The 27,780-nt window shown below is 36.5% G+C and overlaps 1 protein-coding gene across 7 annotated transcripts in view; it reads left to right on the top strand.

The window, feature by feature from the left end:
• The window catches only part of OPHN1 (oligophrenin 1), a 608,271-nt gene that overhangs the window by 292,790 nt on the left and 287,701 nt on the right, over positions 1-27,780 (top strand). The window lies entirely within an intron of this gene.

Here is a 27,780-nt window from a genome sequence, read left to right as displayed (position 1 = left end):
CTTTTATCACTTTTTAAAATGTCTATATAAGTATTTCTTTTAACCCTTCATAACCTTAGTCTTATTTATATGAGTGACTTCAACTCTGCAAGATCATGTGGTATTGCCATCTCTGTTTGACAAAAGGCAAAAAACAGTAAGGCAATTTCCCTCAGGGAAGAGATTGAAAACCATTGACCCCATATGTTACGGCTGTCTGGAAAGTTGCTGAGCTCTGCCATCTCCTTTTTCCTAATTTATCTTTACCTTAAAAATGGTACTGAATCTGAATTTTGTATGTAGTGTTGAGAGTAAATCTTATACTATGGCTTTGAGTTTGCTAATTTATTATGTTTTTTATTTGTTCTCTGTACCACCAACAAGAAATTATTAAATCATTGCTGCTGCCTTTATTAAGAAGAGTCTGAATATGTTGCTAAATTCCAGAGTTCCATGTCCTGCAGACAGAAGCATCATCCTCCTATACAAATAATAATACACTATCTATAAAAAGCTCACACCCCTGTATGTGCTGCATGCTGGGATCCCCAGGGAATGGTACAAGTGGTGGAAGAGTTATATAAGCTCATATTCCCATCCAAGTGGAAGGAAGAGAAGGACAACAGCTGTCAATTACACAGCTGGTCTTGCCAGCCCAAATGATCCCAGATAAAAAGCCTCCTCATCACATAGCAGGGAGATTTGCTGAACCAGATCCAATGTCTTAAACCTTTGGAAATTTATGTTAATTTCCTCTAGCTAAGACAGATGTTTGTTGGCTCTGGTTGTCTGGACATGGTGTTCTCTAGGCATTTTGTATGGTCTTCATCTAGTTGCTTGTCTATAGGAAGCTGCCATGGTGGAAGAGTACAAAGCCCACATTACACTCAGACTTTTGGTTGGACAGTTACTCTTGCCTCAGTGTCCCCTTCAATCCACTAAACTAAATTATATATATATATACACACACACATATATATACACACATATATACATATACACGTATATATGTGTGTATATATACATATATATATGTCTGAAAAAATCCTCAAAGAAAGATAAGAAATAGCAATCTCCATAAATGATTTATTCTTTATTTACTCCAACTCTGTTTATTTATGAAAGATATTGCCACCACATTAGTTAACCTCAGCGTTTCTTTTACAACTGAAAGAAATATTGGACTTTTGGGGTAACTCTCTTGTCCTTGCTGGAAATATGAGTATTGAAGGCTGGTTTCCTCTTCAAAGTTTATGCCTGGAATAGATAAAATAATTTTATGACTGGAATGCTGAAATTATACTTAAGAAATGAAACTAGAGAAGAAAAAGAAAGCTGTTGTTTGCCTATGGACTTAATTCCTATGATGATTTATTCTCCTTCTATAACAGTTATACTGTGTGTAAATGGTATTATAGCATCCTCTTATTAAAAATGGTACAGTGACAATATTTATAGTAATTGGATGTCCTAGAATGACTAAAATACTAATATAATACATATAATTCTGTTCATAACAAGTCTTCCTTTTATGTGTCCATCTCCTTTTATTTTTCCCATTCTTTTTTTATTCTCACACTCTTTCTCTTTCTCACTGAACATTTACTGAGCGCCTGCTCTTTAGAACAACCTCTGCTACTTACGTATCTCTGGGAGTACAGAGATAAATGAAATATAGTTCCTGCTCTCAAAGAACTCACAATCTAGACCAGCAAATAGACAATTACAGCACACTGTATTCAATTCTGTCATTATGTACACAGTGCTGAGGGAGCACAGGAGGAATCCCAAACCAAGAGTAGGCTATGAGGCATGGAAGAAAACTTAGAAAAGAAACCTTGGAGAATGTGACACAGGAATAGAATCTTGAAGGATGAAGTACATTTAGCTAGTGAATGGAGTGTGAGGAAAGGGCATAACCTGTGCAAAGATAGAAGGCTGTCAAGGTGCACACTGATCATCTCACAAAGGATCTTGTATGTCCTGTCAAGGTGTATAAACTTGCAGCCAATACTGAAAGCTTTTAGGTAGGGGAATTGGTTAGATTTTAGATAGTTCATTCCATTTCCTACTGTCTGTGTGGCCTTGGGCAAGCCATTTAACTTCTCTAACATTTGGTTTCTTCATTTGTAAAACAACAATCATCATGTATATTATAAGGTAACTCTGATGATTACATGGAGTCACATGCCCAGACTATGCGTGATGTATTAGAGCTACTCACAAATTATTTTATTCTCTTTCCTTTGTACTCATCTGTGACTTCTGACATTATATGGTAGTTTAACAAGTGTATCTTGAGCCAGTTCCAGTTCTAGGTCCTAGGGATATAGTCAAATAAGACAATCCTTGGCTTAAAGGAGCTCAGAGGTATGTACCTTACTCTAATAATCAAAAGACCATGGTTTCTTGTCTCCTCTATGCCATTATGAAACCAACTCATTCTCTGGCCATCTTCAAAATTCTCTCTATCCCCATCCATCTTTACCTTCTTCCTTCTTCTGTCAGACAACATCTGAGCCCTTCTCCTACCCATTATCTTTCCATACAAGCTTGGTATCTATCATCTTCACTTGTCTTTTCTCACTTTCCCCCTCCATGTAGAAACATACTTAAATCTTTCCTGTATTAAAAATATAGCCCAATTCTTATTCCTAGGGTCTGGAGAGACCACAGCATAACAGCGTTGGTCCATCTAGTGTTAGTCAAAGCCTTGTAGCAACAAGGACTCAGGAATCAGCATTATTTAGAAATGGAGGTAGATGATTTCAGGATTATCTGTTAGCAGGGTGAAAGGTGCCTAGTTTAGTGGTGGTAGGAGTGTGAGAGTGATAGTAGTGGTCAATATTGTCAAGAACCAAATAGGATCTAGTTCTAGAAAACCTGATTATCAATGTAGGGACTAAGGCATAGTAAATTAGTATGGGACTCAACTGAGATTCAAGGTGGAAACTGGGTATTATGAACCAGGTGGAAATCATGATATCTCAAATGAGACACAAAGTCAAAGTCAGGCTAGTAGCCACATTGACACAGTGGTGAGTTCAGTGTTTGGGGCCATAATTCTCAATCTGTCTTACCCATGGCAGATCTATTCTTATCAATGAGAGGCAACTAGATCTATATGAGCATGTCAAGTAGCCCCCACTCTTAGAAGGAGAAGGAACCAACTGGCTAAGGTCTTGCAATTTCAATAAGGAGATGTTGGAGAAAGAATGTTAAAAGTAGAGCAAATAACATGAGGAAAAAGCACAGTATGAAAAGTGTGGGATATTCAAAGAACATAGAATACTCTGGTATGGCTAGAGCATGAGTGGTTCATACAAGGAGTGCAGGATATGAGACTAGAAAGTAGATTGGGATGAGACTGAGGGCCTTGAATGCCAGGCTAAAGAGTTTGTAACTTGGTACTGAATTAAATCTACTATTGCTACCCCATAATTGGGGTCTTGGGATGTGAGTCAGTGGTGTGCTGTTGTTTTTTCTTATAAAATATATGATAGATGCTTCACAAGATTGTCTATTTTCACATTAGAAAATTGGCAGCCAGGAAGTGAAGTTTTTTGTTTAAGGTAGAATAAGTAGTAAATTGAAAAGGCAGAATTTCAATCTGGTTCAGTTTCTTTAACATAATCTAGTATAGTATTCAGTTAGAAGCAAGGACATATAGCAACATTATCAACAATAGCCAAATTTTGGAAAGATTCTAAATGTCCATTGACTGACGAATAGATAAAGAAGATGTGGATGTGTGTGTGTGTGTGTGTGTGTGTGTGTGTGTGTACAGTATGAAATCTTGCCATTTGCAATGATGGAGATGGAGCTAGACAATATTATGCTAAGAAAAAGAAGTCAAAGAAAGACAACTACCATATGATTTCATTTATATGTGGAATTTAAGAAACAAAACAAATGAGTAAAGGGGAAAAAAGAGAGACAAACCAAAAAAGAGACTCTTAACTATAGAGAACAAATTGATGCTTACCATAGGGGAGGTGGATGGGGGATGGATTAAATAGATGACGGGGATTAAGGAGTGCACTTACTGTGATTAGCAGCAGGTGTTTTATGGAAGTGTTGAATCAGTAAATTGTACACCTGAAACTAATATTATCTTTTATGTGAACTAATTGGAATTTAAATAAAAACTTAAAAAAAGAAGCAAGGACTTTTGAGTCACATCTGGGTTTGAATCTTGTCTCCCTCATCTCTAGCTGTGCAACCTGGGGAAAGTTAGTTCTCTCAGCCTCAGGCTCATTCCTCATCTATAAAATGCAGATAACAGTAGTAACAGAGGCTTCTGTGAGGAATTAAAGAAGTAATGCATGTAAAATGCATAATATAACAACTGGCAAATGGTCCTCAGTAAATGGTAACTTTATAGTATTATATATAATTTAGATAAAAATGTTATTTTACTTGCAAAAGTGGCCCAGAATAGTTGACTAAAAGGAGTTGATGTAATGATATACTTATGGGGAGGTAGTTAACATTAGTTATTTCTAATCATGTCCAGAAGTTTGATGCTGTGGTCATATTTGGATCCAAAGTAATGCTTGTTCTGCAGGTGCAATTGCAAGAAGCTCCATTGATTCATTAAACAGATATTTATTTGGTCCCACAATATACCAGAGACTGTTTCATGTACAGTGAACAGGACAGATGAAGTCTCTGCCCATGTATAGCTTACATTATAGTGGTGTGGCAGGGGGCGGGAGGCAGATAATTAGATAAAATAAATTATTTACTTTTAGGTAAAAAATAGATAAATAACTTTAGAAAATGATAAATGCTATGAAGACAATAAAATGTGCAATTTGTTAATAGTTGACTGCTGGGGTTGGAGATAGTACTGGGCAACTTTAAAGGGGTTTATGCTAGAAACCCTCTAAAAAGGTAACATTGTAGGTATGACCTAAATGTTGAAAAAGAGCCAGCTTTGGGTAGAGCTGGAGAAAGAATGTTGTAGTCATGAAGAACAATAAGTTCCAGTCTCTGAGATAAGAGCAAGTTGGATGGTATGTTTAAGAAACTGAAAGAAGTTCATTGTGGCTGGGGTGGACACTGGGGACAGTGGTAGAAGACGTAGTTTGATAAGCAGACAGGGATCAGATCATGTAGGGTTTTATAGGTCATAGTAAGAAATGTTAATTTAATTCTAAGGACAACAGAGAATGGTGGAAGGTTTTAAGCTGAAGGAAGTAATGTGATTGATTTCTATTTTAAAATATTTATTTATTTAGAGAGAGATAGTGAGTGGGGTCAGGGCAGAGAGAGAGGGAGACAGGGAACCCAAAGCAGGTTTCGCACTGTCAGCGCAGAGCCTGATGTGGAGCTCGAATTCATGAACTGTGAGATCATGCCCTGAGCTGAAATCAAGAGTCAGTTGCTTAGCCACCTAAGCCAACCAGGCACCCTGGATTTCTATTTTTTGATAATAATAGCTTTTGCTTATTGGATACAGTGATAAGCACATTACATGTATTTGCCTTATTTTAATCCTCAAATAATCCAAATCCAATAGGGTATTATGGTTTTTTAAAATTATTTTGATGATTAAGAAATCTGAAGTTTAGGGAGGTTAACTTTTCAAAAGTCATGAAATTAGTAATTGATATAACCAGAATTTGAGTTCGGGTCTGTCTGATCCGTGCACCTACTATTTTTTTATTGTGATTTAAAAGGAAATATGTATCTATAAAAAAATTTGCTATTTTAATCATTTTTAACTATACAGTTGAGTGCTATTGATTACATTGAAAGTTATGTGCAACCACCACCACTACATTGTTCTAAAGCCCTTTCATCATCCCACATACTAACTGTAGACATTAAGCAATAGTTCACCTTTCTATCCTCTCCTCAGCTCCTAATAAACTCTAAACTACTTTCTGTCTCTATGAATTTTTCTATTCTACATACTTCATATAAGTGGAGTCATACAATACTTGTCTTTTTGTGTCTGATTGACTTCACTTAGTGTGATGTTTTCAGGGTTCGTCCATGTTGTAGCATGTATCAGAATTTCATTTTTATAGTTGAATATTACATTCTATTTATATACCACATTTTGTTCATTCATTCATCCATTGTTGAATGCTTGGATGGTTTCCAGCTTTTGGCTATTGTGAATGATTCTTTAATAAACAATGGCAACCAAGTATCTGTGTGAGTCCCTGTTTTCAATTCTTTTGGATATATACTTAGGAGGGGAATTGCTGGGTCACATAGGAATTGTATGTTTAAATTTTTAAGGAAACGGCAAAATGTTTTCAAAGGTGAATGTAACACTTTATATTCCTGTCAGCAGTGCACAGTGTTTTCAATTTCTCCACATCCTTGCTGACACTTGTTATTTTCCATATTTTTTATTATAGCCATCCAAGTAGGTATGCAGTAGTACCTTGTGGTTTTGATTTGCATTTTTAATGACTAATGATGTTGAGTATCTTTTCTTGGCTTTATTGTCATTTGTATATCTGAAGACATGGAGAAAAGTTTATTCAAATTTTTCCTATATATTTTTGCCCATATTTTCTAAAAATTGAGTGATTTGTGTGAGTGTTCAGTTGTGAGAGTTCTTTATATATTCTAGACACTATATCCTTATCAGATGTATAATTTGCAAATATAGTTTTTCATTCTGTAGATTGTTTTTTTACTTTCATGACAATATCCTTTGATGCACAGAAGTTTTTAAGTTTTGTGAAATCTAGTTTGTATTTTTCTTTTGTTGCTCATGACTTTGGAGTTACATCTGATAATCCATTGCCATATCCAAGGTTATGAAAATTTACCTTTATGTTTTTTCCCAAGAGTTTTATGATGTTAGGTATAATATTTAGGCGATTGATACATTTTGAGTTAATATTTGTATATGACATGAGGGATCCAATTTTATTCTTTGGCATATGGAAATCCAGTTGTCCCACTACCATTTATTGAAGACATAATTTACTTCCCCTATTGAATGATATTGATACCCTTGGTCAAAAATCATTTGGCCACCGATGTCTGAGTTTATTTCTAGATTGTTACTTCTCATTTGTTCCATATGATAATCCTATGCCAGTACCACACTGTTTGTATTACTGCATAGTCCAATTATGTTCTTTTTCAAAAATATTTCGGCTATTCAGGGCTACTTACAATTTCCTATGAATGTGAGGATCAGTTTTTACATTTCTTCAAAAAAGTTTTGATTTTGATAGAGATTACTGTAATCTGTGGATCAGTTTTGGTAGTACTGTCATGTTAACAATAATTAGTCTGTAATCTATTTAGGTCTTCTTCAATTTATTTCACAACATTTTACAACTTTAAGTGGAAAAGTCTTTCAACTCCTTTGTTAAATTTATTTCTAGGTAATTCTTTTGGATACTATTGGAAATGGAATTGTCTCATTAGTTTTCTTTTTCACGTTGTGCGTTGGTGGGTATAGAAACACAACTGGTTTTCTTGTGTTTATTATGTCTCCTATAACATTGCTGAATTCATTTATTAGCTCATGTAGCTTTCCTGTGGATTTTTTTAAAAAATTGTATATATACAATCATGTCATTTTTGAAGAGACACAGTTTCACTTCTTCCCTTCCAATATAGGTGTATTTTATTTATTTTTCCTGCCTCATTGCCCTGTTTAGTTCTTCCAGTACAATGTTGAATAGCAGTTGTGAAACTAAGCATCCTTATCTTGTTTCTTGACCTTAAAGGGATAGCTTTCAGCCTTTTGACATTTAGTATGATGCTACCTGTGCATTTTTAATGAATGCCCTTCATTATGTTGAGGAAATTCCCTTCTGTTCCTAAATGCTGAATGTTTTTTATTATCAGAGGGTTTTGAATTTTGTCAGATGACTTTTCTGCATCAATTAAAATGTTTTTTCTTTATTTTACTAATGTGGTATATTACATTGATTTTATAATTTTACTGAAGTATAATTGGCATACAATATTATATTAATTTCAATGTACAATATAGTGAGTTGGCATTTATATACATTATGAAATTATCACCACAATAAGTCTAGTTACCATCTATCACCATAAAGTATTATTACCATATCACTGTCTTTATTGTCTATACTGTACTGTACTTTACATGCATGTGATTTATTTATTTTGTAAGTGAAGTTTTGTACTTCTTAATACCCTTCACCTATTTCACCCATTCCCCTAACACCTCCTCTCTGGCAATCACCAGTTCTTTGTGTTTATGAGTCTGTTTCTGGTTTGTTTGTTTTGTTTATATTTGTTTTATTTTTCAGATTCCACATATAAGTGAATTCATACAGTGTTTGTCTTTCTGTATCTGGCTTACTTTACTTAGCATAATACCATCCAGGCACATTATGATGTCACAAATGCTAATATTTTGTTCTTCTTATGGCTGAGTAATATTCCTGTGTGTGTGTGTGTGTGTGTGTGTGTGTGTGTGTGTGTAAAACTTCTTTGTTATCCACTCATTTGTCAATAGACACGGGTTGCTTCCATATCTTGGCTATTGTACATAATGCTGTAATGTAGAAAGGGCTACATGTATGTTTTTGAATTAATGTTTTTATTTTCTTTGGATAAATACTAAGAGTTGCTGGATCATACTGCAGTTCTATTTTTGATTTTTTGAGGAAAATCCATAATGTTTTCCACAATGGCTGCACCCGTCAACTGTGCACAAGCATTCCTCTTCCTCTACATCCTTGCCAACACTTGTTATTTCTATTCTTTTTGATTAAAGGCCATTTTGACTGGTGTGAAGTGATATCTCATTGTGGTTTTGGCTTGCATTTCCCTGATGATTAGTGATGTTGAGCATCTTTTTATGTGTCTTTTGACCATCTGTATTTCTTATTTGGAAAAATGTCTATGCCCACTTCCCACTTTTAAATCAGATTATTTTTTAGGTAGAGTTTTATGAATTATTTATTTTGAATATTAGCCCTTTATATCAGATATGTGATTTACAAATACCCTCTTCTATTCAGTAGGTTGCTTTTTGTTTGTAGACAGTTCCTTCACTATGTGAAAGTTTTTTAGTTTGTTGTAGTCACAATAGTTTATTTCTGCTTTTATTACCCTGACCTGAGGAGACAGATCCAAAAACACATATTGCTAAGACTGATACCTAAGAATATACTATCTATGTTTTCCTTATAATTTTATGGTTTGGGGTCTCATATTTATTTAATCCATTTTGAGTTTATTTTTGTATATGGTGTAAGAAAGTAGTCCAGTTTCTTTTTTGTTTGTTTTTGCATGTAGTCCTCCACACCGTTTTATGACGAGACAGTCTTTTACTCATTGTAAATTTTTGTCTCCTTTGCCATAGATTAATTGACCATATAAGTGCAGATTTATTTTTGGGGTCTCTATTGTGTTCCATGATCTGTATCCCTGGTTTTGTGCGAGTACTGTAGTGTTTTGATTACTATAGCTTTGTAGTATATCTTGAAATGTAGGATTGTGATACCTCCAGTTTTGCCTTTCTTTTTTAAGATTTTTGGATATTTGGGATCTTGTGTGATTTTATACAAGTTTTAGGTTTATTCTAGTTCTGTGAAAAATGCTTTGTGTATTTTAATAGGGATTGCATTAAATGTGTAGATTGCCTTAGGTGGTATGGACATTTTAACAATATTAATCCCTCCAATCCATGACCACAGTATATCTTTCTTTTATCAGTGCCTTATACTTTTAAGGGTATAGGTCTTTTACCTCCTTGGTTAAATTTATTCCTGGGTTTTTTTAGGCAATTGTAAATGGGATTGTTTTCTGTTAACTCATTTTTGGTATATAGAAATGCAACAGGTTTCTGTATATTAATTTTGTATCTTTCAACTTTACTCCATTTATTCTAATAATTTTTTTTGTAGAGTCTTTAGGGTTTTCTATATATAATATCATATCATCTGCAAATAGTGAGTTTTTCTTCTTTTCAGTCTTGATGCCTTTTATTTATTTTTCTTGTCTAATTGCTGTGGCTATAACTTACAATACTATATTTAATAAAACTGGTGAGAACATCACCCTTGTTTTGGTCCTGATCATAGAGGAAAATTTTGCAACTTTCTAAAATTGCATACAGTGTTAGCTATGGCTTTGTAATATATGACCTTTACTGTGTTGAGATGTGTTCCCTCTAGAGCCACTTTGTTAAAAGTTTTTAATTATAAATAGATGTTGAATTTTGTCAATTGCTTTTTCTGCATCTATTAAGATGACAACATGATGTTTAACCTTCATTTTTTTAATGTTTTGCATCACCTTGATTAGTTTGCAGATATTGAACCACCCTTGCATCCTGGAAATAAATCCCACTTGGTCATAGTATATGATCATTGTAATGTGTTGTTGAATTCAGTTTTCTAATATTTTATTCAATATTATTTGCATCTATGTTTACCAGGGAATTGGTTTCTAAATTTTTTTTATCATCTCTATCTGGTTTTGTTGTAAAGGTAATGTTGGCACCATAGAATAAGCTTGAAAGCATTCTTGACTTTTCAATTTTATTATTTTTAGTCTGAGAAGAATATTTACTCTTAATTAAATGTTTGGTAAAATTCACCTGTGAAGACATCTGGTTCTTGACTTTTGTTTTTTGGGAGTTTTTTTTTTATGACTAATTCAATTTCACTGATAGTAATAAGTCTGTTCAGATTTTCTATGTCTTCTTGAGTCCATCTTAGAAGATGTATATTTCTAGGAATGTATTCATTTTTTTCTAGGATGTCCAATTTGTTGGTGTATAATTTTTCCTACTAGTCTCTTTAATTTTTTGCATTTCTGTGGTGTCAGTTGTAACTTCTTTCATTTCTAGTTTTATTTATTTGAGTCCTCTTTCTTTTTTTCTTGATTATTCCAGCTATAAGTTTCATTTATCTTTTTAATGAACCAGTTTTTAGCTCCATGGGTCTTCTATATTGTGTTTTTAGATTCTATTTGGTTTATTTTCACTCTGTGCTTTATTATTTCCTTCCTTCTGCTAACTTTGGGCTTCGTTTATTTTTCCTTTTTTAGTTCTTTTAGGTGTAAGGTTAGATTATTTGAGATTTTTCTTGTTCCTTAAAAGAGACTTGTATCACTATAAACTTCCCTCTTGGCATGCTTTTGTTGTATCCCTTAGATTTTGTAATTTTGTGATTTCATTTTCATTTGCCTCAAGGCATTTTTAAAATTTCTTCATTGGTCAATTGTTTAGTATCATGTTGTCTATCCTTCACGTGTTTTTTCTTTCAGTTTTTTCCTTGTAATTAATTTCTGGTATCATGCCATTATGGTTATAAAAGTTGCTTGATATGATTACAATATTCTTAAATTAATTGAAACTTGTTTTGTGCCTGACATGTGATCTATCCTGGAGAATGTTCTATGTGCACTTCAAAAGAATGTGTATACTGTTGTTTTTGGATGGAATTCTTTGTATACATCTGCTAGTCCATCTGGTCTAATGTGTTATGTAACACTGATGTTTCCTTATTGAGTTTCTATCTGGATAACATATGCATTGATTTAAGTGAGATGTTAAAATCCCTCATTATTATTGTATTGCTCTCAACCTCTCCCTTTAGTTATGTTAATATTCTCTCTATATATTTACTGCCCATTTGGGGGTGCATATGTATTTATAAATGTTAGATCTTGCTGAATTGACCCATTTATCACTATGTAGTGCTCTTCATTTTTATTCAAATTTCAGTATGTTTTAAAGTGTATTTTTCTCTTATATGAGTATAACTACACCAGCTTTCATTTTGTATGCATTTGCATGGAAGACCTTTTTTCATTCCTTCAGTTTCAGTCTGTGTGTCTTTAGGTCTGAAGTGAGTCTCTTATAGGCAGCCTATAAATGGGTCTTGTTTTTTTATCCATTCAGCCACCCTGTGTCTTTTGGTTGGAATATTTAGTCCATTTGTATTTAAAATAATTATTAATCAGTATGTACTTATTGCCATTTTGTTAAGTGTTTTCTGGATGTTTTTGTAGTTCTATGTTCCTTTCTTCTCTTATTCTCTTCCTTTGTTATTAAAATTTTTAATGTTGTGTTTGTATCCCTTTCTGTGTGTGTGTGTGTGTGTGTGTGTGTGTGTGTGTGTGTGTATTATAGATTTTTGGGTTTTTGCTACCATGACGTTTATATATAACAATCTATGTATACAATAGTCTATTTTATGTTGATGGTTGCTTAAGTTTAAATGCATTCTAAAAGCACCCAAGTTTTACTGCCTTCTCCCCATCCCAGACTTTGTTTTTGAAACCATATTTTAAATCTTTATTTTGTGGGCAGAAAACATGAATAGACACTTCTCTAAAGAAGACATCCGGATGGCCAACAGACACATGAAAAGATGTTCAGCGTCGCTCCTTATCAGGGAAATACAAATCAAAACCACACTCAGGTATCACCTCACGCCAGTCAGAGTGGCCAAAATGAACAAATCAGGAGACTATAGATGCTGGAGAGGATGTGGAGAAACGGGAACCCTCTTGCACTGTTGGTGGGAATGCAAATTGGTGCAGCCGCTCTGGAAAGCAGTGTGGAGGTTCCTCAGAAAATTAAAAATAGACCTACCCTATGACCCAGCAATAGCACTGCTAGGAATTTATCCAAGGGATACAGGAGCACTGATGCATAGGGCCACTTGTACCCCAATGTTCATAGCAGCACTCTCAACAATAGCCAAATTATGGAAAGAGCCTAAATGTCCATCAACTGATGAATGGATAAAGAAATTGTGGTTTATATACACAATGGAATATTACATGGCAATGAGAAAAAATGAAATATGGCCTTTTGTAGCAACGTGGATGGAACTGGAGAGTGTGATGCTAAGTGAAATAAGCCATACAGAGAAAGACAGATACCATATGGTCTCACTCTTATGTGGATCCTGAGAAACTTAACAGGAACCCATGGGGGAGGGGAAGGAAAAAAAAAAAAAAAAGAGGTTAGAAAGGGAGAGAGCCAAAGCATAAGAGACTGTTAAAAACTGAGAACAAACTGAGGGTTGATGGGGGGTGGGAGGGAGGAGAGGGTGGGTGATGGGTATTGAGGAGGGCACCTTTTGGGATGAGCACTGGGTGTTGTATGGAAACCAATTTGTCAATAAATTTCAGAAAAAAAAAAAATCTTTATTTTGAATATCTGGGAACTAATTATTGTAGATACAGTTAATTTTTCTACTTCTGTATTTTGACCTTCATAGTAGCTTATAAGTAAGTGGTTGTCATTTCCGGCATGTTTGCTTTTACAAGTGAGATTTTTTTTCCATAATTTTATTACTTCCAGTAATAGCCTTTCTTTTCCACTCAAAGAAGTCTTTTTTTTTAACATTTCTTGTAAGGCTGGTTTAAAGTTGTTGAAGTCCTTTAACAACTTTTGTTTGTCTAGGAAACTAGTTTTCCTTGAATTTAAACTGACAACCTTTCTGGGTAGAATATTCTTGGTTGTAGGGCTTTTTTTTCCTTTCTCCACTTTTTTTGTTGTTGTTTATTTATTTTGAGAGAGCAAGAGTGAGCATGAGAGAGGGAGGGGCAGAGAGAGAAAGAGAGAAAATACCAGGCAGTCTCCATGCTGTCAGCACAGAGCCTGACACAGTGCACATGAGACTGATCTACCCAGGTGCCCCGCTTTCTCCACTTCAAATCTATCACTGCCGTTCACTTCTGTCCTGCAAAATTTCTGCTGGAAGTTTAGCTGATGGTCTTATGAGGGTTCTCTTATACATAACTAGTTAATTTTTTGCTGCTTTTGAGATTCTCTTTTTAAATTTTGACATTGGAGTTATAATGTGTCTTAATGTGGACCTCTTTGGCTTCATCTTGTTTGGGGCTCTTTGTATTCCTGGACCTGGACGTCAGTTTCCTTCTACAGATTAGGTAAATTTTCAGCAGCCATTTCTTCTAATATGCTTTCTTCCCCCACTTTTTTCTCTCTTCTGCTTTTTAGACCCCTGAAAGCAAATGTCATTATACTTAGAGTTGTCTCAGAAATCCCTTAAACTATTCTCATTATTTTAATTTTTTTTTTTTGCTATTCTATTTGGGTGACTTCTACTAACCTGTCTTCCAGATTACTGATGTATTGTTTTGCATCATCTAATCTGCTATAGATTCCGTTAACTATATATATTTTTTCATTTCAATTATTGTACTCTTCAGCTCTGATTTGCTTTTTTTATTATATAATTTCTTCCTCTTTGTTGAAGTTCTCACTGTTTTATTCTTTCTTCTCTAGAGTTCCCTTCACATCTTTATGACCATTATTTTGACCTCTTTATTAGGTTCATTGCTAATCCCTGTTTCGTTTAGTTCTTTTTCTGAGGTTTTGTATTGTTTTTTTTGGAACATATTATTCTGTCTCCCCATTTTTCCTGACTCTGTGTTTATTTCTATGAATTAAGTAGTTCAACTATATCTCCCAGTCTTTAAGGAGTGAACATATTTACAACATGTCCTGAGGAGTACAGAAATATAATTTCCCCCAGTCACAAGAACCAGGAATTCCAGAGGTGCTCCCTTTCTTGGCTTCATGCACTTTTCTCTTGTGGTTGGATTATGTTTAGTGTAGATGTGCTTATGTGTAGGACTGGCCCCCAAACTGGCTGGCTGCAATTCCTACTATGCCTATGGTTGCATTGGTGGGTGGGGTTGGCTTCCAATGAGGCTAGCTGAGAGCCTTAGCTGTAGATGCTGATGTCATATTTTGGGTGGGGTTAGCCCTCTGGTGCAGCTAGCTGCATGGCCTGGCCAGGACTGTTGCAGGCATGCTGGTGGGTGGGGTTTCCCCACCCCAAATGATCGGAATGTTTTGGGTTGGCATGGTTCCAAGTGGAGGCCACTCATGTGGTATGATAAAACAGGAGCTTCTTTGCAGGAGTGTTTTTTGTGGCCAAGTCCACCTGCTGGGTGTGGCAGCATGAGAGGCACTTTGAGGGGACCCCAGGTTTGGTTGTGGCGACCTGCCTGATTTGGTGAGTCAGGAGCAACTTTTCAGGGATTGCCAGTTCCAGGCAAACTTGCCCACAGGATGTGTTACAGAGGTCCAGCTTTGGAGGTGCATCTGCCAGAGAAGGCAGGTTGAGTGTGTTGGGTTTCCAGGAGAATTCTGGGGCAGGGTAAGTGATGCCAGCAAAATAGATGGAAATTTTCAGAAATTGTGCTTTCTAATGCTGGGCCAGCTAGGTAGAAGTAAAGTAAAAAAAAAAAAAAAAGAAAGAACGAAAAGAAAAAAGTCACCCACCCCCACTTTTGTTCCTGGAAAAAACTGCCCCTACAGCACATATCCTAAAGTTACTATTGTATAGACATGCAGTTGATTTATATACATTGATTTTGTATCTTGTGACTTTGATGAATTTATCAATTCTAGCAGTTTTTTGGTGGAGTCTTGGGTTTTCCATGTAGAGTTTCATGTCATCTTCAAAGAGTGTAAGTTTTAGGTTTTCCTCACAAATTTCGATGCCTTTTTAATTGCTTTCTGTCTAATTGCTAAGGCTAAGACTTCCAGTACTATGTTGAACAACAGTGGTGAGAGTGGACAACCCTATTGTATTTCTGATCTTAAGAGGAACCCCCCACCCAGTTTTTCCTCATTGATGATGATATTAGCTATGGGTCTTTCATATAGAGCCTTTATGGTATTGGGGTATGTTCCTTCTATCCCTACTTTTTTGAGGGATTTTATCAAGAAAGGATGCTGTATTTTGTCAAATGCTTTTTCTATATCTATTGAGAGGATCATATGGTTCTTATTTTTTTATTAATGTGGTGACTCACATTGATTCATTTGCAAATAATGAACTAGCCCTGTAGTCCAGGAAATCTCACTTGATCATCATGAATAATTTGTTTAGTGTACTGTTGACTTCGATTTGCTAGTATTTTGTTGAAAATTTTTGCATCCATGTCCATCAGGGATATTGACCTGTAATTCTCCTCTTTAGTGGGGTCTTTCTTGGGTTTTAGAATCAAGGTAATGCTGCCTTCACAGAATGCATTTGGAAGCTTTCCTTCCATTTCTATTTTTTGAAACCGTTTAAGAAGAATAGATATTAACTGTATTTTAAATGTTTGGTAGAATTCCCCTGGAAAGCCATCTGGTCCAAGACTCTTGTTGGTTGGGAGATTTTTGATAAATGGTTCAGTTTCTTTGCTGGTTATGGGTCTGTTCAAATTTTCTATTTCTTCATGATTCAGGTTTGGTAGTGCATGAATTTCTAGAAATTTGTCCATTTCCTCCAGGTTGTATAGTTTGTTGGCCCATAATCTTTCATAGTGTTCTCTTATAATTATTTGTATTTCTGTGGTGTTGGTTGTGATCTTTCCTTTTTCATTTGTGATTTTATTATTTGGGTCCCTTCTCTTTTATTTTTGATAAGTCTGGCAAGGGTATTATCAATTTTGTTATTCTTTCAAAGAACAAGCATTTAGTTTCATTGATCCATTCTACTGTGGGGTTTTTTTTATATATATTATTTATTTCTGTTCTAATCTTATTATTTATCTTCTTCAGGCTTTAGTTGTTATTTGCTGTTCCTTTTCTAGTTCCTTTAGGTGCAAGGTTACATTGTGTATTTGAGACCATTCTTCCTTTTTGAGACACACCTGAATTGCAATGTACTCACATTAGAAGTCCAATGTGCTACCCATTGCACCACAGAGCCTGCACTTGAATTGCAATGTACTTTCCTCTTAGGACTGTCTTTGCTGCATCCCAAAAAGTTTGGACTGTCATGTTTTCACTTTGCTTCCTTGTTTTTTTGTTTTGTTTTGTTTTGTTTTGTTTTTGTTTTTTTACCTTCCACAATTTCCTGGTTAACCCATTCTTTTTTTAGTTGGATGTTTTTTAACCTCCATGTATTTGAGGGCTTTCCAATTTTTTTTCTTCCTGTTGATTTCAAGTTTCATAATGTTGTGTTTTGAAAATATGCATCATATGATCTTTCTTTTTGTATCTGTTGAGAGCTGATTTGTGACCCAATATGTGATCTGTTCTGGAGAATGTTACATGTACACTCGAGAAGGATGTGTATTCTGCTGCTTGAGGATAAAATGGAATATATCTGTTAAGAACGTCAGGTCCAGCGTGTCATTCAAAGCCATTGTTTCCTTGTTGATTTTCTGCTTAGATGATCTGTCTATTGAAGTAAGTGAGGTGTTAAAGTCTCCTACTGTTATGGTTTTATTGTCAATTAATTTCTTTATATTTGTTATTAATTGATTTATATACTTGGGGTGTCACATTGGGGGCATAAATATTTACAATTGTTATGTCTTTTTGATGGATAGACCCCTTAGTTATTATACCATGCCCTTCTTCATTTCTTGTTGCAGTCTTTTTTCTAAATCTAGTTTGTCTGATGTAAGTATGGCTACGCTGGCTTTCTTTTGATGTCCATTAGCACGATAGATGGTTCTCTGCCCCCTCACTTTCAATCTGCACGTGTCTTTTGGTCTAAAATGAGTCTCTTGTAGGCAGTATATAGAAGGATCTTATTTTGTTTTATCCATTCTGATACCCTATGTGTTTCGATTGGAGAATTTAGTCTATTTACATTCAGAGTAATTATTGAAAGGTATGAATTTAGTGCCATTGCATTACCTGCAAAGTCGGTGTTTATCATGATGTTCTCTGGTCCTTTGCTGTCTTTGTTACTTTGGTCTTTTTTTTTCTCTCCACTCAAAGCTTCCCCCTTAAAATTTCTTGCAGGGCCAGTTTAGTGGTCACAAACTCCTTTAGGTTTTGTTTTTATGGGAAAGTATCTCTTCTATTCTGAATGACAGCCTTGCTGGATAAGGGATTCCTGGCTGCATATTTTTCCACTTCAGTATTTTGAATATTTCCTGCCACTTGCTTCTGGCCTGCCAAGTTTCAGTGGACAGGTCTGTTGCCAACCCTATGTGTCTAGTTTTCTAGATTGAGGACCTTTTGTCCCTAGCTGCTTTCAGAATTCTCTCTTATTCTCTACTTTGCTTCTTCAATCCTTGTTGTCACTGTATCCAGTCAGTTTTGCATCTCAGTATACCATTTTTTTATTTTAGCCTGAATAGTTTTTAAGCCTTTGATCTCTGCAGCAAGGGCTTCTCTGGTGTCTTCCATGCTTATTTCAAGTAGAGGTAATAGTATTATGATTGTTGTTCCAAATTTTTGTTCAGATATATTGCTTGCCTGTTTTGAGCAAGTCCCTAGTGGTGATTTCTTCTTGATCTTTCTTTTTGGGGAGAATTCCTCCATCTTGTCATTTTGAATAAGTTTCTGTATTTTGTGTATTTTAAAAGCTTGTATTGTTTCCTACACCTGATTGTACTTCTACATTATAAAGGGGTTATACACTGTCTAGGGCCTGTCATTTGAGGAGCTGTTTCTAGTGTATGCTGTGTGTACTGTGCTGTTGCGTTTTGGCTGCTCTTTCTCACTGGTCAGTATCTGCTGAGCTCCTCCTTGCTTGCAGTGGTTAGTGTTGGGACCTTTAATTAGGTGTGCTTTGATTTGTTTGTCAAAAAAGGGGGGAGAAGCCTGATACCCAAAAAGAGAAAAGAAAATGGAACAATAAAAACCAAACAGAGACTCAAAAAAAGTACAAGGCTGATTCCAAAGAAAAAGGTAGGGAGAAAAAGGAAGAAAAGACAAAAGAAAAAATAAAAAAGTCTGCTCCAAACACAGCGAAAAGAAAATGGAAAACAAACAAACAAGGGAATATGAGCTTGATTCCGAAAGAAAAAAATTTTAAAAAAAAGAAAGAAAAAAAGCCTAGTCCTATTTCCACCAGAACTGCAGGTGTCATTTTGAAGCACTAGATTTTCAGTACATTTGGTGTGTGCTTGGTGCTGCCTGTGCTGGCCTTCTGAAGAAGGGGTTTGCTGCATTGGCTTAAAATCAGTCCTGCTCCACTAAATAAATAGTTGCCAGGCACAGATGGTGGGGTTTGGTGTCAGTGCCTCCAGCCTCCCCTGGGGGGCTTCTATGTTGCTCTCCAAAGTCCTACAGTGTTGTTGGATGGAAAATGGCACCACTCCAATCTCTCTTCCCCAGATGGGGGAACTCACTGACCCCCCTCCTCTGTTCAGATGGCTTCACAGAATATTGAGGGCAGTCACTTCTTTGTGTGCCACAACTCTCCTGCATTTTTTCTTTGGCATGCAGCTTGGATTCCAAACCCAAAGTCTTAAAGGACCTGGCGCTACTGGGATCCACGCCCACCCCTACTCTGGAGTAGAGCCTCTCCATGTTGTGTCTGTAATCCTTTGCCCTGAAAAACAGTCCCATACCTGTGCAGTCTGTGGAATTTAAGGAATCTAAAGCGTAATGCCACTGATAGCAGCAAAGGTTATATTCCCTTTGGGTGCACCTATGTCCTCTACTGATGAAAGTCCTTTTTTCTGTTGCCTGTAGGGTGTTTTGTCCTTGGGGAGGTAATATACCCTCTTTGAAAAGCACTCCAGGAAGGGGAATATTCTCTCTCTATGCGCCATGGAGATCCCTACACCCTGTTATGCAATTTGGGGTCATCTCCCTCCTCCCCAGCTTGTGCTACAGCTCCACTTTAGAGAAAGTTGCATACTTCCATAGCCTCAGAGTTTGAGCTCCAAATGCTATTTTCAAACAAACAAACATACAAACAAAGAAAAGCCACAACACTCAATACTTCTCATGCCGCTGTCCATGGTCTCAAGAGGTTTTCCTCTTACTACTTCTCACGCCCCTGTCCCTGGTCTCAAGAGGTTTTCCTCTTGTGTGAACTTGATGCTCCACTTTATCAACCCCTCTCTCTCTGTCCCTTTTGTCTCTCCAGAGAAAACATTGCCTCCCCTCCATGGCACTGCCATTTTTTTCTCCCCTGATTCACTTCATGCACCTTGCACCTGCAACACTGTCTCCCTCCAACTGTGGAGATCCTTCTGCCACTCTGCAGATAGATATCCTGGGTGTTCCAAGTGATCTGACCTCAATACAGCTGTGTTTGAGGGATGAGCAAAGCCTAGGATCCCCCTACTTCTCAACTATCTTAAATCCTCCTTTATAGTCTTTGTTTTAGAGTCTATTTTGTCTGGTACAATTCTTGCCACCCTGGCTTTCTTTTGACTTCCATTTGCATGATGGATGTTTCTCCATCCCCTCACTTTCACTCTGATGGCATCTTTAGGTCTAAAGTGAGTCTCTTGAGGGCAGCATATGGATGGGTCTCTCTTTTTTTAATCCATGCTGTCACCTGTGTCTTTTGTTCGAGCATTTAAGTCCATTTACATTCAAAGTAATTATTGATCAATGTGCATTTATTGTCATTTTATTATTTTGTGCTTGTTTCTAAAGCTTTCCTCTAATCCTTTATTATCTTTCATTTATGATTTGCTGATTTTCCTTAGTTTTATATTTAGACTTATTTCTCCTTATTCTTTGCACATGTATCAGTCGATTTTGATATATGGTTACCATTAGGTTTGTTTATAAGCTCTTCTTCATATAGCAATTATATTATGTGATGGTCAGTTAAGTTTAAACCTATTCTTTACTCCTCCCCTCTCCACATTTTAGGTATATGTTGTCATATTACATCCTTTTGTTTTGTGATTTCCTTGAACTTTTTAAAAATAGAAAGTCATTTTTTACTGCTTTTATGTTTCCTATCTTTATACTGTCAGTTTTGGCCTCTCTTCCATTCAAGGAGTTACCTTTAATATTTCTTGCAGAATTGGTGTAGTGACCATGAACTCCTTTAGTTTTTGTTTGTCTGGGAGACTTTATCTTTCCTTATCTTCTGGATGATAGCTTTACTGGACAGAGTATTCTTGGCTGCAGATTTTTCCCATTTATCACTTTGAATATATCATGCCATTCCCTTCTGACTTAGAAAGTTTCTGCTGAAAAATAAGCTGATGATAGCCTTATGGGGTTTTCGTTGTAAGTTACTGTCTTCTTTTGTCTTGCTGCTTTCAAAAATTTGTTCTTTATCACTATTATAATTTAATTAGAATATTTCTTGATGTGGATCTGCTTTTGTTGATTTTTGATGGCAGTTCTCTGTGCCTCCGAAATCTGGATGTCTGTTTCTTTCCCCAGATTAGGAAGGTTTTCAGCTATTATTTCTTCAAATAAATATTCTTCCCCCTTTTGTATCTCATTTTCTTCTGGTACCCCCGTAACATAAATGTTTTTACATTTCCTGGAGTCACTGAGTTCCTTAAGTCTCTTCTCATTTTGCATAATTCTGTTTTCTCTCTTTTGTTAGGCTTAATTGCCTTCCATTATTCTGTCTTCTAGGTCATTATGTCATTGCTCTGCTTCTTTCAGCCTGGTGTTGATTCTATCAATCATGTGTCTCATTTTGTTTAGTAAGCCTTTTATCTCTGCTATGTTATTTCTTATTAAGAGTATCAGTCATGTTTTCCACTCTTTCCTGAAGTGCAGTGATTATTCTTATGATCTCTACTTTAAATTATCTATAATATATATTATTTATATAATATTTATATATTATATAGTTATAAAGTTATTTTTATATAGTTATAAAGTTATTTATAACTTTTTTTTTTACATTTCTAGTAATGGCCTTTTCCTCTTTCATTTGGGATAAATTTCTCTGTCTTCTCTTTTTTCTATGTCTCTGTGCCTGTTTCTTTGTGTTAGGAAAGTGAGCTACATCTTTTATTCTTGAGGTTAGTGGCCTAATGAAGAAGAAGTCCTGTAGTGCCCTACTGTGTAGTGTCCCCCGTTCCCTAGGGCCTGGCACTTCTAGGAGTGTCTTTAATATTTTCTCCGTGTGTTCTGCTGTTTTGTTCTGTCTGCTTTATTCTTCAGGCCAGTTGTATGTAGGGACTTTCTTTGCCTGATGCATGCAGTATGTAGTCCCTGGCCTGAATGTAGTACATTTTAACTAGGTGTGCTCTGGTCTGATTGTGAAATGAGACCTGTCACCCCCACTCATGGAACTGAAGCTCTGCTAAACTCCTGTGTTGGAAGACATGGTTTGAGCAGGAATTTGGGCCACCCTCCAGGGGGCAGGTCCCAAAACATTGGGACTGAGGTAAGCATCACTGGGAACAGTGGTTCTACCAGAGTTTGGGAGCTTGGTGTAAGCATGTGAGGTAGGGAGTATTGGTGCTGCACTGGTTCCTGCATATGGCCCTGTGCCTATGCTGAGGTGCAAGGCATCGAAATGGTACTGGCCAGTTCCTTTGTTCCCAGAGTGTTCTCTCCTGGGATGCTGTCTCTCTGTGGTGTGCTCCAAGATGAACAAATAACCTCCCCCACCGTGTGCCCCAAAGTCTTCAGATTGCTGTTTTCATGCTGTTTATTCTTATGTTGTTTTCTTGTCTTCTCTCCATGAGCAGAACAATGCCTTCTGGGCTCTATCCCAGACAAGCCTGCCGACTTTTAAAACTCCAGGCTTCAAGGTTCGCTGGTTGTAAGAATGCAAGAAATTTGGCCCCTCTTGTTTTCTAAGCCTATTGCTATAGGGATACATTTTTCCTGTGAGCTTCCTTATTTGCTAGTCTGTCTCTCACCCTTCTCTTGGACTGCAGCAGCTGTGATCTGTTTCTGTCCCAAACCACATCTCCATTCTTTCTACCTTCTTTCATGTGGCCTCTTCTCTGTTTTTAATTGTGGAGTTTGTTCTGTCCATCTTTATATCAATTTCTAGGGTATTTAAGATGATTTGATAGTTATCTAGTTGTACAGGAAAATAACATTAATAATATTGTATTACATGTTTAATCTATAATTAATATTTAGATGGTCATAATAATTTAATTATTGAATATGAATCAAAGCAAAATTGCGATATAAGTTTAATAGGAGTATCAGGACATGAGTTTGGGTTGGGGGACAAAAGAGATGGTGGTGATAATGAGACAGGGAGAGGAAAAGGCTAAATCCTCATCTTTTTTTGGAAGTTAATAGATAATGCACAAAACTTAAGAATTAGTGATAGCGGGGCGCCTGGGTGGCGCAGTCGGTTAAGCGTCCGACTTCAGCCAGGTCACGATCTTGTGGTCCGTGAGTTCGAGCCCCGCGTCAGGCTCTGGGCTGATGGCTCGGAGCCTGGAGCCTGTTTCCAATTCTGTGTCTCCCTCTCTCTCTGCCCCTCCCCCGTTCATGCTCTGTCTCTCTCTGTCCCAAAAATAAAATAAAAACGTTGAAAAAAAAAAGAATTAGTGATAGCAATGTAAACCTTTGTTTTGAGATATTAGAAATGTTAAAGCAAATACTAGAATAATTGGCTTAGAGATGAAAAAGTTTATTTCTGGAGAAGGGGAAATAGAAGAAAGGTGACTGGGGATAGCTGCATTTCTTAATTTACTGCATGGAACTAAATGATCATGTGAATAAATGAAGTTTTAAAAGTCTTACACATGAATGCTTTTTAAGTGATCACTTGAGCATTATGAGTGTAATGTAAAGTCAAATGTAAAGTTTCCTGGGTCTATTTTCTCTATTCAGTGTCTGATTCTGTGTGGGTTCAGCTTATCATGTTGGGGTCATTAGTTGTGGGTTTGGCTTTCAGCTTTGTCCAGCAAAGCTAAGGATGGCAAAGAGGATTACTCAAGACTCCACAAGTCAAGAGAGGTGAGAGGAAGGCTAATATGTGGGAAATCAAATAGCTATTTTCTGGTTGAGGAGATTATAGGGAACACATTATACTGCTTTCTGGCTATGCTGAAAACAGCTAACCCATATCTAGTTAATGCATATTTAAGGGTTGGATCCTACCTATGCTCATGAATTACTTAGTTCATGTTATCTATGGAATAACCTATGGTAGGCATGGGCTTGGACTTGAGCCATGGTATAATGGCTGATGATAAATTGTATTTCCTTTTTTGATATTTAATTATTTATTTTGAGAGAGAGAGAGAAGAAGAGAGAAAGGAAAAGAGGGGCAGAGAGAGAGAGGGAGAGGTAGAATCCCAATCAGGCTCCACATTTTTAGCACAAAACGTGACATGGGGCTCAATCTCATGAACCGTGAGGTCGTGACCTGAGCCAAAATCAAGAGTCAGATGCTGAACCAACTCAGCCACCCAGGTGTCCCAAGATTAAATTAAGAAATTCCCATTTATAATAGTATCAAAAGATTAAAGCACTTAGGTTTAAATTTTAAAAGCATTTTATTTATTTAAGTAATCTCTATCCCCAACATGGGGCCCGAACTCATGACCCTGAGATCAAGAGTCACTTGCTCCTCTGACTGAGCCATCCAGGAACTCCTTAGTTGTAAATTAGAAGAAAAAAAAAGTCCAACACTTGTACATTGAAAAGTACAAAACATTAATGGAATAAGTTAAAGAAGATCTAAATAAATAGAAGGATAAATGGGAACACATCTTATGTACATGAATTATAAGACTTCATATTATTGATGATAATAGTCACAGAACTGATCTACAGATTTAGTGCCATCTGTACCAAAATTTCAGCTGGCCATTTTCAACAGATTGATGAGGTGATCCTAAAGTCCACATAGAAGACCAAGATAGAAAAAGAAATATTGAAAAAAAGACTCATAATCTTTAATTTCATAATGTACTTCAAAGCTATAATAATCAAGAGAGTGTGGTAATGACATGAAGAAGACAGACATATAGATTAATATAATAGAATTGAGAGTCCAGAAATAAATTTATACATTTATAGCTAATCGATATTTTGTGAGAATGCCAAAACAATTCAATAGGGAAAGAAGAAATGTTTCTGGGACTACTGGACATCCATATGAAGAAGAATGAAGTTGGAGCCCTATATTACACCATATTCAAAAATAAAAACCAAAAAATATAAAGCTCTTGGAAGAAAACATAGGTATAAATCTTCATGACTTTAGATCAGGCAACAGTTTCTGAGATATGACAGCAAAAACACAAAAAATCAAAGGAAATAGACTGATTAGACTTAACAAAATTAAAAATGTTCATGCTTCAAAGGACACTATCAACAAAGTGCCAAAACAATCCAAGGAATGGGAGAAAATACAGCATAGCTAGTATTCAGAATTATACAATAAATTTTTAACTCAAAAATATATATACATATATACACAAAGGGCCGACAGATACATGAAAAAACATCATTAATCATTTGAGAAGTGCAAGTCAAATCACAGTGAATGCAAATTAACACCCACAAGGTTGTTTATAATCAAAAATATAAGTAAGTGTTGGTGAGGATGTGTAGAAATTGTAACTCTCACTCATTGCTGTTGACAATGTAAAATGATACAACTCCTTTGGAAAACAGTTTGGCAGTTTCTGAGCAAGTTAAACATAGAGTTGCCATATGACTCAGCAAGTCCACTGCATATGTGTGTGTGTGTGTGTGTGTGTGTGTGTGTGTGTATTCCTAAAAGAGTTGAAAACATGACTGCAGAAAATTTTGTACATAAATGTTCAGAGCAGCACTATTCATAACAGCCAAGGAAATGGAAGTCACTCAAATGTCCATCAACTGATGAATTTATAGAGAAAATGTGGTGTATCCATACAGTCAAACATTATACAGCCATGAAAAAAGAATGAAGTACTGATGCATGTTACAACATGGATAAACCTTGAAAACATTATGCTAAGTGTAAGAAGACAGTCACAAATGGTCACATATTGCATGCTTCCAGTTATATGAAATCTATAGAATATACAAACCCATAGAGAGAAAAAAAAATTGTGGCTTCTTGGGGGGCAGATTTGGGAGAAGGGGGAAATGACTGCTAACAGTTATAGGATTTTTCTTAGGTGACGGAAATAATCTGGAATAAAACAGCAATGATGGATATACATCTTTGTAGATATATTAAAAACCACTGAATTGTCTACTTTAAAAGGGTAAATTTTATGATATATGAATTATATTTCATAGTTTTTATTTTAAAAATGGAATTGGAGGGGTAAATGACCAACAGAACTTTATCTTTTCCTGGAGAAGTCACTGAAATTTTCTGGATCTAATGCTCTCTTCAAACAATTGCTACTTAAAAAAATTTTTTTTTCAACATTTATTTATTTTTGGGACAGAGAGAGACAGAGCATGAACGGGGGAGGGGCAGAGAGAGAGGGAGACACAGAATCGGAAACAGGCTCCAGGCTCCGAGCCATCAGCCCAGAGCCTGACGCGGGGCTCGAACTCACGGAGCGCGAGATCGTGACCTGGCTGAAGTCGGATGCTTAACCGACTGCACCACCCAGGCGCCCCAACAATTGCTACTTTAAATAGACTTACCAGCTGGAGGTACAGTTTGTCCTACCTATATGTTTTGTGTGAATATTTCTATTGTGATTTGGTATCTGAGTTTGGGCTAGGGCTGTAGACCTACTTGTTTCCTGGTTATTTACAGGCCTCCTGAGTGCAATTCCTCTCATGATCATCTGGGCTTTATTAGACTGTATGTAATAAATCAAGTAGATCTGTATATTATATGACTTTGGATAAGTTAATTCTTCTTTTTGATCCTTAAGTTCCTTTACAATATCTACTACTCAGGGTTGTGAAGACTAAATGAAATAACGGATTATAAGTATATAGCATACTTCCTGGCCTATTGTAAGCCTCAGTTGATGTTAGCTTCCTCTCTGCTTCTTTACCTTTGGAAAAAAGCACGTTTCTTACAGGTCAGAGGTCACAAACGGTCTAAGCTTCTTGACCAGGAACAGATTGCCTCTAGAAATCAATCATGGATGAGGTTTTTTTTTTTTTTTTCTATTTTTCCTGTGTGTCCCTTGCTGTGCCTCTTCTAGTAACTGGCACACTGTAGATGCTCAGTGAATTTGGATTTACCATGACACAGTACAAGCTGTTTCCATGAATTTCCCAGCATGATGTTCAGAGGATTGCAGAGTGTCAGCATTAGTATGTGACAAATGGACATTGTTAGTGCCCCTTTGGGGCTGTGTGACTTCCAGTTGTGCTGAGGCAGAGAGCTTAATTAAGTTGTATTGAGGCAGAGAGCTTAATTAAATTTCATACTTTTATTCTGAGAGAGAGAGATAGAGAGGACTAGAATGCAAGCAGAGGAGAGGCAGAGAGAGAGGGAGAGAGAATCTTAATCAGGCTCCATGTCCAGCACTGAAGAGTCTGTCACAGGGCTTGACCTCATGACACCATGAGATCACGACCTGAGCTGAAATCAAGAGTTAGGCACTTAACTTACTGAGCCACCTGTCGCGACCGGCACGACAATCACCGAGGTCAGGGTCCTGAGGGTAGGGGAATGCAAGAAAAAAGAGAGAAGAGAAAGTTTGGGAACAGGAGGGTCCCCTGGGCTGATGGCCCAAGTGACGGCTTTATTGTTGCTGTACACAATCTTTTATAATATAAGACTCTTATGGATCAGGTCATTCTAAGAATAAACAGGTTTCACATGATCACTGCCAGCCAAAACATTTAGTTCTGTATACCTTGTGAACCTTGTGAACGGGTCACAAGACCTTGTTGATAGATTGCTAGCAAAACACAGTTCCCATGTTTGTTTCTATCTGACTTGGGGTAGAAAAATGGAGGTAGCATTACTGCCAACACCTGCAGACCACAGGCTTCAGGAATTAACTTTCTCAGCCTTGACAAGGCTTTCGTATGCCCTTGAAAGTGGGGGAATGGGAGGGGGAACCACCGGGTTGGCTTGAGTCAACGGGGAACATTGCTCAACCCGGTCTCAGCCTGGCGCCGGGGCTCGGCCCCCCACAGCCACCCAGGTGCATCCTCCTGTAAAGTTTTTGACTCTTGCTTTCCAAGCCACACTTTCCAGGATTGTTTCCTCATTTAAAAAAAAAAATTTTTTTTTCAACGTTTATTTATTTATTTGGGACAGAGAGAGA

This window comes from Prionailurus viverrinus, chromosome X, assembly GCF_022837055.1.
Source record: "Prionailurus viverrinus isolate Anna chromosome X, UM_Priviv_1.0, whole genome shotgun sequence".
In the NCBI taxonomy this organism is placed as follows: domain Eukaryota; kingdom Metazoa; phylum Chordata; class Mammalia; order Carnivora; family Felidae; genus Prionailurus; species Prionailurus viverrinus.
Note: the sequence above shows the minus strand (reverse complement) of the source record. Positions and strands in the feature narration are given on the sequence as shown.